The sequence below is a fragment of the Euprymna scolopes genome, chromosome 9 (assembly GCF_053919585.1).
Source record: "Euprymna scolopes isolate OS-2025 chromosome 9, ASM5391958v1, whole genome shotgun sequence".
NCBI lineage: Eukaryota > Metazoa > Mollusca > Cephalopoda > Sepiida > Sepiolidae > Euprymna > Euprymna scolopes.
The window spans coordinates 29,562,076-29,569,575 of record NC_136490.1 but is presented as its reverse complement, the minus strand read 5'-3'; positions in this window follow the sequence as shown (position 1 = coordinate 29,569,575).

Below are 7,500 nucleotides of genomic sequence, written 5' to 3'. Positions count from 1 at the left end.
ACTTTGTTATTTTCTTTAATTTAATCCCTTTTTTAGAATTTATTAGACAAAATTTAACTTTTATTTTACCGTGCCAATAAATATGATCATCACTGTATATTAGCTGATGTCCTATGCTGATATAGCAGTGAGTACTGCTGAAGAACTAAATAGTTTGATTTTAATTCGATCTGATAGAACATAAGTCATATACTTTCGAAATCACTACTATATATAGGGTACAGTATATCAATAAATATAAAATTGATTCTATAATAATAAATACGAAATCTTTTAAATCAATTATCATATTTAAACATATTCTACAACCGGGGAACACCGGAGAGCCTACTAGTGTATATATATATATATATATATATATATATATATATATATATATATATATATATATATATATATATATAAGCGAGATAAGACACAGATTAAAATCCGATGAAAAATCCTTATAGATATTACTAGAGGTAATACTTTTAACAACTAAATTTACATATATATATATATATATATATATATATATATATATATATATATATATATATATATATACATATATATATATATATAGAGAGAGAGAGAGAGAGAGGGGGAGAATGAATAGGAAAAACATTCCATCGATTTAGAGATTCATTTTTGGCAGTCGTTTCTCGTTATCCATTTAATCTGCTATACAGTAAGCATATATGAACATTCCTCAAAAACCTACTCAAGATGCCAATTACAATAAATAGTAGATAAAAAAATGTTAATAAAATATCGTTCAACTATTATTTTCCATTAAAAAGGATACAACTTAGCTTCAACTTTAATAGCTTCTAATTATCTATATACCTATAAAGTTGAGTATTTTCTCACTCTGACATTGCTATTAAAAGCTTACTTTTCTATTCAGACTTTATTAAAACGAATTTCTGAATGGACTTAATCTGAATATCTAAAAATATAATCGAAAATACGAAGATTAACAAATTCACACATTCCTTTCAAAAACGAGCGTAAATTAATTACTTATTCATTTTTATGGTTTCCTATTAAAGGATTAGTTAGTGTAGACGGTTTTGTAAGTTCTTCAGGACCACGTGCTTGTTTGATAGACGTTCAAAAACAGAAAGATAATTTACTTTTGCACTGCTAAATCTTATAAAATTCTTTGCAGTTAATGAAAAAGAAATTAAGGAATTTATGTTCAGAGTTTGAACCTACAGACCACGTCATGCACCCCCCCAAAAAAAACAAAACAAAAAACAAAAAAACACCCACGCTATCAACTTACCCACAGCAGAATTTTCACGGCCTGTTCTATCTATTATTATTGCTAAGCGAAGTCGTAGAAAAACTGGCTTTACCGATAATAGATAAATTAAAATAACGGTTTTGATTATCGATTATCGGTAATTATCGGGGGTATTCTGAGACAAAAATTAACTAAGATCACTTCTGAACTTATGCACTAAAGTTCTGTAAATTTTAAAGAGAATCTGTTTAGCCGTTTCCGAGTCTATAAGGAACGAGGAACGAACTCACATACACAGACAAATCGACGTTTATATAATTGTCGAGATACTTTGTACATTCTGCAAAATTACCTAGAATTTAAGATGAAAACATTCTGGTCCACAGAAACACACACAAATGCGCGCACAGACACAGACACACACACAGACACACACACAGACACACACACACACAAATTCGCGCGCGCGCACACACACATACACACACACACATATATATATATACATATATATATATATATATATATATATATATATATATATATTAGTGGCCTGGCAAGGCCACAGGGGAGACAACCCAACAAAACAAAAATCCGAAGCAAAATTCATTCTAAAACATTAAAACTAAAGCTTGCTTGCTAGGACACTATATATATATATATAAATGTATGCAAATATTGGCATAATTTATTGGTTTGAAAACATAGGTTCTTTTTAACCAATTATCATAAAATTTTAACCATACAATAATATTATAATCTCCTAAAAGCACGTAAATTTTCATGTAGTTTCGGCCTATAGAACGAAAGATATGAGCATTTCAATATTCAATTTTGCGACGAGTATAGATATATCCATATCTAAATATACCACTTTTATGAGCAAGTTCGAAATCTCAGCAACTACTGATGAGAATTTAACAAATGAAGGCTCATCAGAGAGCTAATGACCTGAATTGTGTAGTTGGCTATGTGACATTTGTCCTTACGGTCGCACATTATTGTTTCAAGAAATGGGGGATCACTTTTCTATATTAATTTAACGTAAAATAAGAACCCATTTTATGGCCACCGTGGCTATAAAGTGGATGTCCATTTTACGTTAAATTAATGTAGAAAAGTTGTCCCCAACTTTTTAATTTTTTCATATCTTCGAAACTACTCGTTTCCTGTGATTTTTATTGTTATTTTCGTTTTCTGCACCCTCGAAAACTTATAATAATAGTTGTAATTTTAAATGATTTTTCGTGGCTGAAAAGATACTGCACCTTTAACAATACTTCAACCATAGTCATTTGTTTTCCTAGTTTTGCATATGAATTACAAAATATCTGATATTTCCTCAAAACCTGTTACCTTGATGGAGGGAAGGACAAAACCTGCTGCTATTGTTTCAAATGATCTGAAATAACAGGAAGGGGAGACTTGATTCCAAATATTTCTCATATGTTATATCTCCTCTCTTTTGGTTTTTATGCATAAAGTAAATTTCACAACGTATAAGGCTTATTTGAGACTGGGGATATTCATAATCTTATCCTATTTCCAAAAGAGGGGAGATATAACATATGAGTAATATTTGGAATCAAGTCTCCCCTTGCTGTTATTTCAGATAATTTGAAATCAGAGCAGCAAGTTTTTGTCTCCGAGTCCATCATATATATATATAAATATATATATAAATATATATATATATATATATATATATATATATATATATATATATATATATATATATATTAAAGTAACCTTCTCAGTGTGTGTGCGAAAAGTCTCTACTAAACTCCTCTCTAAATATTTGGTCTATCTTGTTGAAATTATATATATAGGGTACTTGGATTTGTAACATATTTTGCTTTTCTGCCGGTAATAATTGCTGATAATATGTCAAAATTTAGAACAAAATAGTTTATCATGGCAGGGTAAGTCGAATAAAACATTACTCCTGCTGTTACCTTTACGCATGCGCAACATTAAAAAATTCATAGCTCAAAATTTTTAACCGTCCAAATCTTTCTGTCGGTAGCTCAGATGGTAACGATACTGAAAAGACAAATAATGACTGAGGCTGGAGCGCTAACTCTTCCGCCTTCGATTCTTGCAGATGGCACCCAAGACACATTCTTTAATAACTTTTAAAATCATGACTATATATTGAATGATAATCAATAGAGAATTATTTATAATAATTGATAAGAAATCTGCATGAATTCAAAAATAATATTTATACGTATTTTACGACCGGGCAACGCTGGGTGGTCTTCTAATACTATATAAAACAGAAATCTAAGCGGTGAAGTATTAAATAATAGCCCTTATCATTAATAGAAACCTTAATACAATTGTAGGAAAAACAAATAAATCTCCTTAAGGAGAAAACGATTTACTTCGGATAGTTTATGAGTGTCAAGTTGGAGAAAGAAATCTAAGAAAATATGTAGACGCACGGTTGCTTATTTAAAATTAGATAGAAAAATCACGTGATTTCACTAAAAAATACCGACAGTTGTCCCACGTATATTGGAAACTGATTGAAATGATTAATTAAGCAAAAATTGAGGAAATGAAATGTATCTTAAGAACGTATCATACAATAACATCAAAAAATAAACTTAATTTAAAAAAATGAAATCATTCAAAACTGTATGCATGGTTAAAAGTCATAGTCTCGACGTTGAGGCGTAAATAAAATCTGGAATAATAATTGAAACTTATATTAAAATTATTCATTCTCTTGCTGTTATGAAACATAAATTCAAATACTCTAACCGATATATATATATATATATATATATATATATATATATATATATATATATATATACATATATATATATATATATATATATATATATATATATATATATAAAATATTTTAAAAATATAATTAAAATATAATTATGCTCTGACACGTGTTTCGTCGTCTACGACTCACCAGAGTGGCTGGATCTAGCGAGACTCGAAATCGGGACCTATATATATATACAGAGATAGATAGATAGATAGATAGATAGATAGATATAGAGAGGGGGAAAGAAGAAGAGGGAGACAAAGAGAGAGAATAAGCTGAGAAGATAAAAAGTAAAGTTACGTAGGAACTTTATTACATGATCAAGTCAATAAGGATTAAACAAAGGAGAAACATATTTAAGACATGGCGTTTCGACACCAAATGCTTCTCATCAGAAGAGGAGTAAAAGCATGGATTATACAAATGTAAATGTAAAAGAGACAACAACGTTGAAAACATTCAAATTAGAAACGGAATTTCTTTAGATTAGAATTGAAAAAAATCTAGGTGAGCAATACAATGAGTATTAAAATATGTGTGTATGGGTGTGTGTGAAGAACGCTTGTATATGCGATCTCATTCAAAACCACCTTCAATGTTCATCTGTGTGTTTAATCAGCCGGACTGGAATGATTTCGAGTCGAAACATATTTGTAATAATTCTTTGTATTATATGTGTCTGAATTGATTCGAAAACTAGGACGGATGCCTTGGTTATGGGAAAACTCTTTTAAACAGTAACTACTTTACAAGTACTAGAGACACTTGTGCATACGCCGATGTCTTTGTGTATATACATATATATTCAATTGTAAATTCAGTTGCAAGGTAGAATTCATTGTATTTGTTTGGGCGTGGCTGGTTTTGGATTTGTTATTGGTGATTTCAACCAGAACGAAATCGACAACAAGAATCCCACAAATAAATAAATAAATAAATAGATAGATAACTTTTCGACAAAACTTTTAACAACAAAATAAGGAATAATACAATTGAAAAAAATATTTTTGTTTCTCCTTTTGTTAAATACTAAGATTCTCACTAATAAAGAGACGAACATAAATGTCTTTCTCTGTTAATTGTATTTACAGAGTAAGGTTTCCAAATCAACAGAGAGTAAGAATAAACTACTGTCAGAAGCCTAGCAGATTGGATCCATTTTTTTCGCTTTTAGTGTCATTGTAACATAGTCGTTAATCTTCTTTCAACAGTGTCGTAACATTTTAACACTCGGACTCGCACGCTGTGACTGAGATAGTCGCAAGGAAACAAACAAAAGGAAGAAATTCGACTCGTTTTTTTTTTCAGTTAGAAAAAAAGGCATTTGTTACCTTTGTATATTATTTAATTGGAACTCATTATCGATTATTAATTCTTAATTTGTGTATTACAGACTATTATCCTCATCTTTCTTAGGTGTTGTTTCACAACTTTTCGGCCAACTATTCCTTTGGCCTTCGTCTTGTTACGTTTACCTGCAAACAATATATGCACCTTGTTTTTTATATACATCCCTTCTCGCGCCGATATGGGCTAAACCAAATTTTGTTTTGGCGAACACGTGGTTTAAAAGTCTCTCACGGCACCACCTGGCCATACGTCCATCTCACAACAGTACGTCTTGCTGGTCCTCTCAACGTGGTGAATTTTCTCTCTTTTCTTTCTTTTCTCTTTCTTCGCTGTGACGTCACATACGAGCACGAGATCGGTCATTTGTATATGTGTTATGCGGCTGTGGCTGCTACAAGAGCTGGCGGCTATGTTACATCATTACGTTATTTATCTTTGTCTCATATTTGCATAAGCGAGGTTCATTTACGACCAACTTGATTTGGGATGTTCGCTAAATGTTTACTAATCCTACTTGTGTAATATATCTCTTGATGTATTTCTAGTCCTTAGAATCAGCTGAATGTTCCTCAACTTACTTTACTTCATATAATATGACATTCGGATGAAGGTAGAGTGGCACAAGGCTTGGAAATATTTGATTTCTTTTTATTTTGTTCTTAATCTGTATTATACATTTATCGTTTCCCCTTTCTTTCACTTCTTCTACTTCACCCTTTTCTTCTTCTTTCCCTTTATTTTACGACTTCTATTTATTGTCTTCTTAATCTTTCCTTCCCTAGTATTTTATATTGAGTATACCATCTCAACGGTCCAGAGTATCTTACTACTGATACTGCGCATGTATCTATACCTTTTTATTAGGTTTCTGCTATATAATTTGGTTTACAGAAGTTTTCTTGTTCTCCTGAGGCATTCCCTTCCGATTCTCTCTTTCATTACTGTTGCTTTGATGGCGTCTGCTTCCAGAACTCCCAGGTATTTATAGGCGTCTTGTTCCTCTAGTGACATCATCTTCGTTTGGTTGAGTAGTTCCATGCCTTTCGTCATCTCCAGTTTTTCGTTTCTCATCTCAAGTAGTGCGCACTTTTCCATACATAACTCCATTTGGATCTCCTGGCTGAAGATCCTGGTGGTGTTTATTAATGTCTCTAGTTCATTTTCAGTCCTTGCAGTAAGTTTCAGATCATCCACGTACATCAGGTGGTCCATTTTTCCTCCATTATTATTATTATTATTATTATTATTATTATTTTTATTTTATTTTTTTTTTTATATTCTTCTTTTTCCTGTTCCCTTCGCATTCATTTTTTCTTTAAATGTTGTTTTTTTCTTTTACTTTTTGGTTTTATTTTATTTTTATTTTTATTTTATTTTTTCCTCCCTTTTATTATTTTATTTTTTACTTTTTTGCATTTTATCGATGTTTTCTTCTAATTATTCTTTTTTTTTATATGGAGTTCACCAAATATCAAGGCCCGAAAGACACTCGGGGATAAATGCTATTGCGTGTACAGTAATAAATGGGCTTCCCTTTTTATCGTAACTCTTTTACTCCTCTTTACTTTTCTTCATTTTCTATTTCTTCTTTTGCTTCTATTACTCCTTCTCATGCTTCTTATCATTCGTCAGCTCCTTTTTCCTTTTTCTTGTTTATATCTTTCTTCTATTATCCCTATTTCCTCGTCTAATTCTTCTAATTTAGATAACAACTTGTTATTCGTTCACATTTTCTTTAATTATTAGTTGATATGCCGTCAAGCAAACACGAATCATTTATTCTATTCCATCTATAATAAACCTTTTCTGGCTTTTTCGTGACAAATCGATGCAAAATATTTTTACTTTTGCTGATTGATTCTGCACAGCATTTTCATTCATTATTCCCATTCTCTTCTTTTTTTTTTGCTTTTGTTTTTGACTATTTCTCGTCAGCCATTTTGTTTTTGACTATTTCTCGTCAGCCATTTTGTTTTTGTTAATAACCGCGCGCATATTCTAATTCTCTTCTGTCTTTTATATTTTGTTTATCGAGTTTTTTTGTTACTATAATTTTTATTAATTTTGCAGTCTGAATTTCTATTGAATTTATTCATTTCACACATTTATTGTTTTCCCTTTTCTACAG